Below are 13352 nucleotides of genomic sequence, written 5' to 3' on the forward strand. Positions count from 1 at the left end.
TCAAGCCAAAAAGCGATCAACAAGTAAGCAGCCCAAAATTGTCAGAACAAAAAAAGTACCACGGAGGTGTGTTAGGCATTTAAAAATATTACATTGCATTGGCTGGATTTTGCGAGGTTTTGTGTTTGTCCACTCTTGAAAATCCAGAATTTCTTGTGATCTCTTGTCGTACCCAATCTCGTACCTGTAATGGTATTTTCCTTCACTGCAAGAGGGATCCCCAAATTGTATGCGTTTCAGGCCCCACAAAGCCTGGGTCTTCTTCCGGTTTCACCCCACCACCCCACCTATGTGTGTGCCGCCACCCCTGTTCTGGCTCCTGCTGCACACCCCCCCCATTTCCACAGCCAGGCATGCTGGGAGGTATCTTTTGACAGAGGGAAGAAAGAGCCAAGTAAAAAAGGCTTTGGTTCTATCCTGTAATAGAGCTGGGACTTGAAAACCACAGAGGTGAAACGGTGGGGCAAATTCAATCAGCCGACTCCCACTTTGGGGATTGAGGCTCAGGAATGTTTGGCAAATAGAAAAAGGGGGAGGGGATGGAAAGACCCAGAGGAGGCTGCAGTTCTGCGCTTGACCACAAGATGGAGGTAAAAGAGTGGTCCCACCATCCCGTCAAAAACTCATTAAGAGCTAATCAAGGTAAAGCGGGTTTTTCATGTTTCTTACCGGTGCCTTCTCCCCTTGGCCAAGCCTCACTGCACTTACTATTGTTCCATTCTTTTTGGTTAAAGTCGTCACAAATCTGCGTTTTTGTTTGTTAACTCAACTGTAGCCCGCACTTCGTCTTCTAGACAACTTTCCCTGCTTCTTATGGTTAAGGATTATGTTCTTATTAACTATTATTAGAAGAATTTTCTGACTCAGAAGTTTCAGGACTTAAAGCTATAGTCTTAGTTCAATAATTGCCTGATTATTTGCTGCTATGCTTGGAACTTTCATTACCTGGCTTCTATTTCGCATGCATTTCTCCACGCCCCCAGTCGGGCTCTGAACAGAGCGCTATCTGCAACACCAGCCCTCATTCCCGTCTGTCTGAGAGAGATATGGTTCCATCTAGTTTTACGGGGGCCCTACGAAGGCTGAATGACTCCTATGTTAACTATGGGGGAAAAAAAAAAAAAAACACAGAGCAACTTGCCTGAGAAAGACAATGTTAGAAATAGAGTCAAGCTTCCTGGATCCAGGACTGCCTTTTCCAAACTGGCATTGGACGCTGTTGCCCCCCCATCCCGTGGACAGCAGCTCGGGTTCTCTGGGTGGACAGAACAGTTCTGGAACCAGCTGAGAACTGGCTCTGTACAGGAGAATCCAAGGCCCGAGGTTCAGATGTCAATTGTGTGACCGCAGCCTCTCCCCTTCAGGAATGAAGGACTTCTTCCCTCAAGCCCAGGGAACTCGTCTGGCCAAGGCCATGCTTTGCCCAGGTAGCCCGCCTCCGATGACGCGTTGACGAGGCGGGGTATTAAGGCTCAGCCCTCTCGCGCCACCTTCAGGCAGCTCCGAGTCTCCTTCGAGCGTTCAGACAGCCGGTAGCGTCAGCTAAGGCTCCCATGAAGACTGCATACGTGGCAGCTCAGGTCCTCCCCCTGCCCACTCTTGCTTTCTCCCCTCCCTTCCCTGGGGTCAGATCCCAAGGCTTCCCCCTAGAAAAGCTCTTGCACTTTAAACTCTTTCTCAGAGTCCTCCTCCTGGGGAACCCTGCATGAGCCAGTGACCTTGGGGAAGGTCAACACCCTTTCTGAACCACGTTAGGAGGCTGCCTCTCCTGGGGCTCCCTTGGTGGTCATTTCCACAGCTGCCCACCACTGCACCCATCAGCTCTTGGCAAATGAGACCCACCAAAGAACCCAAGGCTTCAGAGAACCCAAGAACCCGAGGCTAGCGAGCCGTGCTGGGATCCTGTAGTCCTCAGACCCAATTCCAAAAGGGCTGCTACACGGTTTTCAAGCCCACCTGCTGAATTCTAAGGGATAATTTCCCCACTCACTCCTTCCAGCCTGGGGACAAGTGTGGGAGGTTGTCCACTCCCATTGGAGGCTGGCCCTGTGGACCCTCGCTACCTCTCTGCCTCTAGGGCGCCCTGTCCGATAGAAATCAAATTCAAGCCACAGAGGCTTACATTTTCCTGGTAGCCACACCCACAAAATAAAAAGAAACAGACGAAACTGGTTGCAATATTATACTTTCCTTAAGCCGATATATCCAAAATAGCATTTCAACACGTAATCGGTACTAACATAATTAAGGAGGTATTTTCACTGCTTTTTGTTCATACAAAAGCCTTTAATCCTTGGCGGATACTTGTCACAGCACCTCTCGATTTGGACTGGTCACCCTGTGGGCGTCCAGTAGCCACGGTGATGACCGAATCGGACAGCGCAGGCGCAGCTAATAAGTGGTGCAAGTTGCGCGCTGCCGCTTCTAAGGCTGTTAAGTTTTAAGCCTGACTGGAAGGCTCGTGCTAGCCCTCACTTCTCATTTCTCCATAAATTAGGGATCATGCCTGGTGTGAGGCTTTATTTAGCAAGCTAACATCCCTAAAGCACCTGGCATACCTGTACGTTATCCCCAAACAATGGCTTTCTTATAGCCCCCTCAACCTCCACCTGCAGTTAGGGATGGAGCATCCTGTTTGAAGGCAATAATACCCAAGACATCTTTATTTCGAGTTGTATTTGTGTGCCTCATACAAAGTCTGAACCAATTTTCTAATCCCAATCAGGAAAGGAAGCTTTTGGAGAGAGGTATAAGGCTATGCGTTCCTTTAGAATGTAAAACGTTTAATTAGATGCCAAGGATTGAAAATCTTGATTCAGAGCCCGAAATGGCTAATAAGGTTTTATTGTTGCTATTACTTAGAGTTTTTATAGAACTTTAGGCTTGCAGAGAGCTTTTCAATCACTTGAGAGAATCTAAGTTTGTTAACAGCGAGATGAAAAAATGTTCTATTCATCAGGAGAGACAACATACATAATATTTTAAGTATTTAAGAATTACGACCCTGCTGTGAGAACTCCTGAAATTACTTCTACGTGGATGCAAGAGATTCTTGTTAGAGGCACAGGACATTAATGCAGATACCAATGTTATTACCCTGCTGAGTCTGCAAGGGTGAACTTTTGCAAGTCAGGAAATAGAGAAGTTTCTAAAACAAACATTAGCTGGCTCCAGTTACTCATACGGAGCTTTTTGCCCACACGTGATTTTTGAACATTTTTCTAAAGGAGCTCTTAAGGTTTTATGGGTGATCATATTATAAAATCATACATAGTTCCAATATGGCCTAATATATGACTGCTCTGGGTCACCAAAATCTCCCAGGGTTCCTCCGTCGGGGCTGCTGCAATTGGAGGCAAATTTGCACCAATTTCTCTATAAATATTATCAGTGGGGCAGCCTTGGCTAGAAAGTCTGTGAAAAATAGATTTCCCCTTCTCATGTGTACCAAAGGCAAATTCAGGCCTTCTAGACTTTTGAACGTATCAGTTACCTTCTGCTACAGCAACGCCACCTAACAACTCAAAGCTCAGTACTTAGGCATCCAGGTGGTTGGCTAGTGGCTCTGCTGATCTCAGCCGGAATCACTCAGTGCTGGCTGGTGGCTGATCAGGGCTGGCCTCAGCGTCTCTCCACTCCACGTGTTTCTCATGGTCCAGCAGGCTAGCCCGGGCATGTTCTCATGGAGATGGCAGATGCCCAAGAGAGAGCAAGCTCCAACGCATGGGCCACTTCCAGCCTCTGTGACAGGCCTGCTAACAGGCCCCTTGGCTTAAGCCAGTCACGTGACTGAGCCCAGCATCCAGAGCTGGGGTGGGTCACGCCCCCCTCTCTGGGAAGGGTGCTGCAAAGTCACAGTGGCCAAGGGCACGGGTGAAAGGAGGGGTGAGAACTGTGGTCATCTGTGTGAACTACCACAGGTGAGAGTGGATTCGAATCATTTTCTTGAAAACGGAAGGCCAACACCGTACATGTCATCAAGGAGTACATCCATTTTGAGGGAAAAGTTTTCCACTGGCAACGCCAAACGAATGCCAAGCCACTGCCCATCCTCCACCTCTTAGAACAGTCCTAGGCCAAAGATCATAGGAAATTTTTTTTGACTATGTAACTTTTTTTTTTTTTTTTGGCCACACCCAGGGCATATGGAAGCTCCAGTACCAGGGATCAAATCCGAGCCACAGGAGTTCCCGTCGTGGCTCAGTGGAAACCAATCTGACTAGCATTCATGAGGAGGCAGGTTCGATCCCTGGCCTCGCTCAGTGGGTTAAGGATCCGACGTTGCCGTGAGCTGTGGTGTAGGTCGCAGACGCGGCTCGGATCCCACATGGCTGCGGCTACAGCTCCAATTCGACCCCTAGCTTGGGGACCTCCATATGCCGTGGGTGCAGCCCTAAAAAGATGAAAGAAAGAAGGAAGGAAGGAAGGAAAGAAAAAATGCTTTTCAAGTGTACCCCTTCCCCGACAACACACAGATGAGTTGCCCCCAGCCCCTCCTGTCTGTCTCCTCCACTTCCGGCCCCAAAGCACTGTGCAGAATTGCACCCGAGGACTCAGGAGGACAGCAGGTACAGGGCCCTGGGGCCCTGCCTTGACCAGGTCTGGGTGGCCGCCACACATGCTGAGAAGAGACCCTGCTCTCTGCCATTAGGCCGGGCGTCAGCTGGCCCCGCGCCAGGCTAGCGTTCGTGCCCATCTGTCAGGGTGGCACCTGGCCCTCTTCTAGAAACAGATGGTTTCAATTGATCTTTCCTTGCCAGTCTTTCCTGCACGAACGCTCCAAATCTGCCCTGCTTCATCCTGGAACTTAATGGGATCCTCACACGCTCTAGTTTCCTGTATGGCTTCTCGGGGAGCCAAATTGTTTTTCTTTTTTCCTTCTCCCTCCCCCCCGCCTAAAGTTTTTACTTTTCTGCAATAGTAGGATTATAAATGGATTTGTATATACAGAGGGCAAAATCAATAACCTGTATTTTCTAGGACAAAATGTAACCTCGCAGCAAAGCACCGACAATTATAAAAAAATCATTTGTTTTTCCATTTCACTGATCTTGACATACAGCTCACCTCGTATTCCTAGACCCAAGTGCCTTTGGCCTCTCTGGATGTAGGAGGCTTGGCCTGACAAAACCTTTCCACGGGAGACAGAAAATAGGAAGACGGTACCCGCCACACCTTCAGCCTCAGGCTGACACTTCAGTGGCCTTGAAGGCAAGAGGGATGTAAAATGTATTTGGTTTTTAAAGGAACGTTGAGTTAAGGCAGCTAAATGTTACAGATATTCCAAAGGCAAGATTGGACCTCAGCCCTGAGGCTCTAGCCTGGGAGGGGACAGTTGGCCCTGGTGACCTGGCCCAAGGACAGCAAGGCACACACGGCCATCACCCACCACCCACCAACCCCCCCAGTGCTTGGACCTACTGATCTTACCTGGAAGCAGCACACAGAGGTTTAGCTCTGGCCAGTGGGGCTGCCCAGCCGCACACAGCAATGTACCAGTCACAGCCATGGTCAGGTGCTTCTGCTGCTACACGTTTGAGATGCGACCATTTGGGTAAATAAAAGGGGAAGGAAGACCTCTAAGCAAACACTTCAATATGCATGGAACAGCTCTAGTCAATAGAAATAGAGCACAAGGAGTTCCCGTCGTGGCGCAGCAGAAACAAATCAACTGGGAACCCTGAGGTTGCGGGTTCCATCCCTGGCCTCGATCAGTGGGTTAAGGATCCAGCGTGGCCAAGAGCTGTGGTGTAGGTCGCAGACACAGCTCAGATCCCGTGTTGCTTTGGCTGTGGTGCAGGCCGGCAGCTACAGCTCCGATTGGACCCCAGCCTGGGAACCTCCATATGCTGCAGGTGTGGCCCTAAAAAAGCCAAAAAAAAAAAAAAAATAGAGCACAAGCCCCAGATAGCACTCAAAAATGTCTAGTAGCCACATTGAAAAAAAAAAAAAAAAAAGGAAACAAGTGAAATGAATTTTAGTAGAATATTTGTTTAGCCAAATTTATCAAAACGTTATTTCAGCACCTAATCTATATGAATACTTATTCAGGAGACACCTTACATTCTATGCTGTGTCTTAGGTCTTTGAAATCCAGTGCGTCTGTTACACTTCCAGTGCATGTCAATTCAGAATAGCCGTATTTCAGAGTTCCCATCGTGGCTCAGCTTAACAAGTCCAACTAGGGACCATGGGGTTGCGGGTTCGATCCCTGGGCTCGCTCAGGTTAAGGATCCGGTGTTGCTATGGGCTGTGGTGTGGGTCACAGGCGAGGCTCGGATCCGCGTTGCTGTGGCTGTGGTGTAAGCCAGCGGCTACAGCTCCGATTCAACCCCTGTGCTGTGGGTGCCGCCCTAAAAAGACAAAAAGACAAAAAAAAAAAAAAAAAAAAAAAAAAAAAAAAAAGAATAGCCGTATTTCATGCATTCAATAGCCACATGTGGCTGGTGGCTACCATATTGGATCGTGCAGGCCTAGGCTGTTTTTGGAAGGGGACTCAATAAACAGTTAACAGGGTTGCCTCTCTGGAAGAGAATTAAGAGACTAGGGGAGAGAGATGGCCACTTTATTTATTTTTTTATGGCCACACCCGTGGCACATGGAAGGTCCTGAACCAGGGATTGAATCCGATTCGCAGGTGTGACCTACGCCACAGCTGCAGCAACACCAGATCCTTAAGCCACTGCACCAGGCCAGGGATCAAACCTGCGTCTCTGCAGCGACCTGAGCTGCTGCAGTCAGATTCTTAATCCACTGTGCCACGGTGGGAATGCCAACGACTGCTTTACTTTTAATCATAAGCCCTTTGGCACTGTTTGAATTATGGGCCAAGTGTGTGGACGGCATATTTTTTTAAAAAAAGACAGCCTACCCTGATATTTTTTGAGTGATAACTCAGTGTTGGCAAGCAAAAGGAAAAAGACGCATTCCTACACAGTTGGTGGGACCATAAGCCCATGTCACTATTCTTGGGGGGAATTGGCACTGTCCTATCATGTGAGGATTCCCAGAGAAACAGAACCAATAAGAGAATACGTACATACATGTATATGTATTATACATATTGGTATTATATGTATATATTTATTTTTAAAATTTTTATTGAAGAATAGTTGATTTACAATGTGTTAATTTCTGCTGTACAGCAAAGTGATTCAGTTATACATATATGTGCATATGTACATGTGTGTGTGTGTATATATTCACGCGCGCGCGCGCACACACACACACACACACGCGTGTGTGCTTTTCCATTATGGTTTATCATAGGATATTGAATAGAGTTCCCTGTGCCATAGACCTTGTTGTTCACCCCTCCTATTGTTAGATTCATTTAACTAGTCATTTGAATGATACTTACTTACATGTGTTTTTACTATATCAGCGCTGTGCTCATTGCTTTTAATCTTCACAAAAACCTCAAAGTAGAGTGTGTTGGGGACTCCATTTTTTTTTTCTTTTTTTGTCTTTTTAGGGCCATACCCTCAGCATAGGAGGTTCCCAGGCTAGGGGTGGAATCAGAGCTGTAGCCACTGGCCTACAGCACAACCACAGCAACACCAGATCCGAACCACGTCTGCAACCTACACCCCAGCTCAGGGCAACGCCGGATCTTTAACCCACTGCGTGAGACCAGGGATCGAACCTGTGTCCTCATGGATACTAGTCAGATTCGTTTCTGCTGAGCCACGACAGGAACTCTGGGGACTCCATTTTACAAGATGGAAACGAAGTAAGGCTCTGAGAGCTTCAGAAACTGGCCAGCTAGTAAAAGGTGGGACTTGAGTTGGAACTGATTCTATGTGACTTTCAAGCCAGTGGAGAAAGACAGGGAGAATGAACGCAGATGGGCCAATACGAGAGATTTATTCTGAGGAACTGGCCCATGTGACTGCGAAGGCTGGCAAGCCCTATGGACTGCTGCCTGCTAGCAGAGACCCAGCAGAGCCAGCGGTGTGAGTCCTGATCCAAGGGCAGAAAACCTTTGTTTCCACTCGGTGGTCAGGCAGAGGGCAAATTCTCCCTTCTGTGCTTTTTTTTTTTTTTCTTTTTTAAGGCCGCACGCGCCCTAAAAAAAGTATGGAAGTTCCATGGCTAGGGGTCAAATCGGAGCTATAGCCACCGGCCAACGCGGGATCCGAGCCGCATCTGCGACCTACACCACAGCGCACAGCAACGCCGGATCCTGGACCCACTAGGTGAGGCCAGAGATCAAACCCGAGTCCTCATGGGTACTAGTAGGATTCATTACCATGGAGCCACAACGGGAACTCCCTTCCTGTGCTTTTTTGTTCTGCACAGGCCCTCAGCGGATGGACGAGGCCCACCCACACTGCGGGGAGTGGAGAGGTCCTGCTTTCCTCAGTCCACTAATTTAAATGCCGAGCTCTTTCAGATAGCCCACACAGACACATCCAGAAGTATTGTTTAAGCAAATATCTGCGCCCTTGCAGGGCCCAGTCGAGTTGACACCTGAAATGAACCCTCCCACCTACTTCTGGAAATGCGTCCTGGAGGGAGTGGGATGGACTGGGAATCTGGGGTTAATAGATGCAAACGATAGCATTTGGAGTGGAGAAGCAATGAAATCCTGCTGTCAAGCACTGGGACCTCTATCCAGTCACTTGTGATGGAGCCTGATGGAGGATAAGGTGAGAAAAAGACTGTATACATGTATGTGTGACTGGGTCACTTTGCTGTACGGTAGAAAATGGACAGAACACTGTAAACCAGCTATGATGGAAAGAATAAAGATCATTTTAAAAATTTTTTAAAGAAGAAATGTATCCTAAAAAAAGGACAGGCCCATGAAAGAGGACCCGTGTCTTATGGACGAGAATGTACGTCTAAGCATCTGAGTTCTTACTGGAACACTGAAAACATCCCGAATGCTGTAAACAGATGTGCAGTGAAATTGCACCCTCTGGAGGGGGTGGCTTCTAAAGACAGGCCATGAGAGGAAATCACTAAGAGTCGAAATCACCCTTGAAAATAATTTGGATGGCAACGTGCTAGAAGCTCAGCGCTAAATCCTCCGCGGCAAGGTCTCTGTTTCTTGGGGTGAGTTCCTGCTAGCGGTTTGGTAGCATGTAGGGAGCATACCGTGTGAAAAATAGGTACCCTAGGAGTTCTCTGGTGGCTCAGTGGGTTTGATCCCTGGCCTGGGAACGTCCACACGCCACAAGAACAGACAAAAAAATAGGAGTTCCCATTGTGGCTCAGTGGTAATGAATCCGACCAGTGTCCATGAGGATACAAGTTCGATCCTTGGCCCTGCTCAGTGAATTAAGGGTCCGGCATGGCCCTGAGCTGTGGTGTAGGTCGCAGATGTGGCTCAGATCCACTGAAGCTCCGATTTAACCTCTAGCCGGGGAACTTCCATATGCCACACGTGTGCCCCTAACGTGCAAAAAAATAAATAAATAAAAAGGCACCTTAGATGCTGGTATCACTTGGTGAGGTTGGAGAGACACATTTGAACTGAAAGCACCTGAGGAAGTGGATCTGTGGCTTCCAGCTCAAGCTCATTCTTTAGGTAAAGTGGTGGACAGAATCAGCTCTTTTTTTTATATTATATGATTCTATATGATATCAGCGGCATTAGAAATCGGGAAACCGGGGGGTTCTGGCTATGGCACAACGTGCTCAGTGGCATCTCCGAAGCACCAGGATGCCGGTTGGATCCTCGGCCGGGCACAATGCGTAAGGATCTGGTGTTGTCACAGCTGTGGCATAGGTCGCAACTGTGGCTTGGATCTGATCCCTGGCCCTGGGAACTCCACATGCTCTGGGAGTGGCCAAAAAGAAAAAGAAAAAAAAAAGGGAAAAGAAATCGGGAAATCGGTTACTCCCCAGAGCATTAGGGAGATTTCTGGGCCGCCGGTAAAGCTCTGTTCATCTCAGCCTTTGTTATTGACACGTCGCTCTTGCTCTGGGAAGGTAGATGCTTCAATGGATATATTTTAGAGCAATATAGGTGACTGTTGCATAGTGACATGAAAAGGCAAAGCATAAAGAATGAAAGGGGATGGCCCCACATGTCATGTTTTTATCTCTGCGTGTCAGGATAACAAATCACTTTTTTTCTTTTGTCTTTTTCTTCTCGTGCTCACTTTTCTGTGTGTTTTTACCTTTTTCTCCAGTGGCCGGCTGGAAGGTGAATTTTGTATGAGTTCTGCAATAGAAAATGAATAATCTTATAAGCCAGCGCTAGCCCACCGTGAGGTGACCACCCAGGCCAGAGGAGTGCCAGTCCCCTCTGGAGTCCCCCACCCACCAAGGCCTCCTAAGAGGAGGATGTGACATGCTCTACTTGAAGCACAGAGTGACATTCTCATGGCCGCCACCTTCAAAGGGACTGGGGGGAGTTCCCATTGTGGCTCAATGGGTTACGAACCTGACTAGTGTCCATGAGGATGTGGGTTCCATCCCTGGCCTTGCTCAGTGGGTTAAGGATCTGGCCTTGCCGTGAGCTGGGGTGTAGGTCACAGATGTGGTTTGGATTCTGTGTTGCTGTGGCTGTGGTGTAGGCTGGCAGCTGCAGCTCCGATTCAACCCCTAGTCTGGGCACTTATATATGCTGCTGATTCGGCCCTTTAAAAGGAAAAATTAAAAAGAATGAAACAGGAGTTCCCATTGTGGCCCAGCAGAAACGAATCTGACTAGCATCCATGAGGACGCAAGTTCAATCCCCGGCCTTGCTCAGTGGGTTAAGGATCTGGTGTTGCCGGCGTAGGTCCCATGTTTGCCGTGGCTGTGGTGTAGACTGGCAGCTGCAGCCCAGATTCGACCCCTAGCCTGGGAACCTCCATATGCCGTGGGTGCAGCCCTAAAGAGGCAAAAAAAGGCAAAAAAAAAAAAAAAGAGAGAGAGAGAGAGAATGAAACAAAGGGATTGGGAAGGCATTAGAGGTGGCGCTGGTGCCCCCAATCCTGCTGGGCCCCCTGAGACAGAGCTCCCGAGCCCTAACTCCAGGCCACTACCCCCCAGAGCTCAAAAAAATTACAAATGTCTCTTGCAGAGATGGCTCCCCACCCGGGGGGCCCAGCTTCCCCACCCCACTCCCATCAGAGCTGTGATAGGGTTTCCAAGGCCACCCAGTAGCTTGTCACGCCACCAAGTGAGCTCACACAGCTGAACCTGCAGCCTTGGCACAGCAGGAGGGACTCGAGCAAATGCAGGACACGTTTCCAGAGGAACAAGCGTAGCTGGGCAGCCTTCACTTAGGTGCGGGGCTAAAGCATGAAACAATCCCTTACAGCAACGGGCTGTCATTTCCAGTCAGTGGACTCCAGCCTCTAAACGTATTAATGAGTCACTCCCAGGTCCTGGCGGCTACCTGCCCCCCACCGCAACAGGGATAGGATATGGTGGCACGGGGGGGGGGGTCCCCTCTCTCATCTAATCTGTGCCAACCAACCTCCAAGAAGGCGGTGCCACAACTACTATAAAGATGAAGGAAGCTAGGGACTTCCTGTCATGGATCAGTGGGTTACGAACCTGACTAGCATCCATGAGGACGCAGGTTCGATCCCTGGCCTCGCTCAGGGGGTTAAGAATCTGGCGTTGCTGTGGCTGTGGTGTAGGCCGGCAGCTGTAGCTCTGATTGGACCCCTAGCCTGGGAACCTCCATATGCTGCAGGTGTGGCCCTAAAAAGACCAAAAAGATGAAGGATGCCAGGCAAGGGGAGGTAAATACACTCACCAGGAAGGAGTCTCTGAGACACGGGTGAGCACGTGGGATGTTTTATTAAGTCCCCTGGAGAAAGAGCAGAAGGAAGCAGGGGACAGAGGCCAGAGGGTGAAGTCAGCTGTGATGCTGGCCTGGCGACAGCCTCAGCCACCCCCATGGGGAGCTCGGGAGGAAGAATGGCCCTAAAACATTGTCCCAAGTCGCGCCAAGATGGCTGGACTTTTCTACTCTGGCAGCCATCAGTCAACGAGTGGGCATCACCCCAGAAGGCCGTGACCTTGGTGAGGCGCTCTCTGGAGCCAAGCAGACCTTGAAGGGGCAGAGAGCTGAGGGCTATCTGCCATCAGCACTGCGGATAGCAGCTGGGGCAACACCTCCTTCCTTGAAGGGGGACCTGGGCCCCCTTCATGTCACGGCACCCACCACACCAAGGTCACTCAGCTAATGGGTGACGGAGCTGCCTCGGAAGGCAAGTGATCCAATATCTGCCATTTCCGCTTTGCTGCTGACCTAAATGGCCTCCTCTAGGCTTGGCAGCCCTGGTCCTCCGCCTGGACTGGTAGCATTTTTCAGATGGGCTGTTAATGATCCAAAGGGATTTTAACAAGACCCGAGGAGATTGGCAAGGGAAATGAAGCATTCGGGGGGCACAGTGGCACGAGAAAGTGTGGTCTTCTCATCCTGCGATAGCTTCACAGGCACGAGTACGCTGCCTCGCAATCCTGTTCCCGCATCCCCATGTTTCTCATCTTGGGTTTTTATTCCTCTTCCTCCCCTTCCTCGCCCACAACCCCTGGCCACACAAAGCAGAGGCTAATGAGCCTCTCCGTCCTGTCGCCCATCTGAAGGTGAGTGACACAGAGGACAACCCACATGGGTACAGTGCAGACATAACCACCCTCCCTCTGGTGGCTGTAGGTCCTATTGGACCCCTTGCCTGGGAACCTCCATATGCTGCGAGTGCGGCCCTAAAAAGACCAAAAAAAAAAGAGAGAGAGAGAGAAAGGGGAAATGTGGATACAGAAACATGTGTATAGGGCGCATGCCATGTAAAGGTGAAGGCACAGATGGAGGTGATGCTTCTACAAGCCCGGGGATGCCAAAGACTGGCCAGCGAACCACCAGACGCTGGGCGGGGAGAGGCCTGGATCAGAGTCTCCCTCACCCCCTCCGAAGGAACCAACCCTGCCGACACCTCGATCTTGACCTTCTGACCTCCAGAATGTGGGACAATACATTTCTGTGGTTCCAGCCACCCTGCGTGTGGTCTTTTGTTAGGGCAGCCCTGGCAAACGAATACACCAGGCTGGACAGAGGGGGATTCTGACAAAGGCTGTTACTGTGCCTCGTCTCCCTGGCCCACTTCTGCCTCTTGTCCTGTGTCCTGTGCCCTCGTCTTCGACCTGTATGTTCTGTGTGTGTGTGTGTGTGCTTTTTAGGCCCGCATCTGCCGCATACAGAGGTTCCCAGGCTAGGGGTCTCATCGGACCTACAGCTGCTGGCCTACACCACAGTCACAGCAATGCCAGATCCTTAACCCACGGAGCGAGGCCAGGGATTGAACCTGCAACCTCATGGTTCTTAGTCGGATTCGTTTCCACTGCGCCACAACAGGAAGTCCTCCATGTTCTTCCCCAACCATACATTTCTGTCCAGCCTC

Source organism: Sus scrofa, chromosome X (genome assembly GCF_054392235.1).
Source record: "Sus scrofa isolate SSC_HxYL_T2T_F1_AM1 chromosome X, Sscrofa_HxYL_maternal_Yorkshire_Landrace_v2.0, whole genome shotgun sequence".
Lineage (NCBI taxonomy): Eukaryota > Metazoa > Chordata > Mammalia > Artiodactyla > Suidae > Sus > Sus scrofa.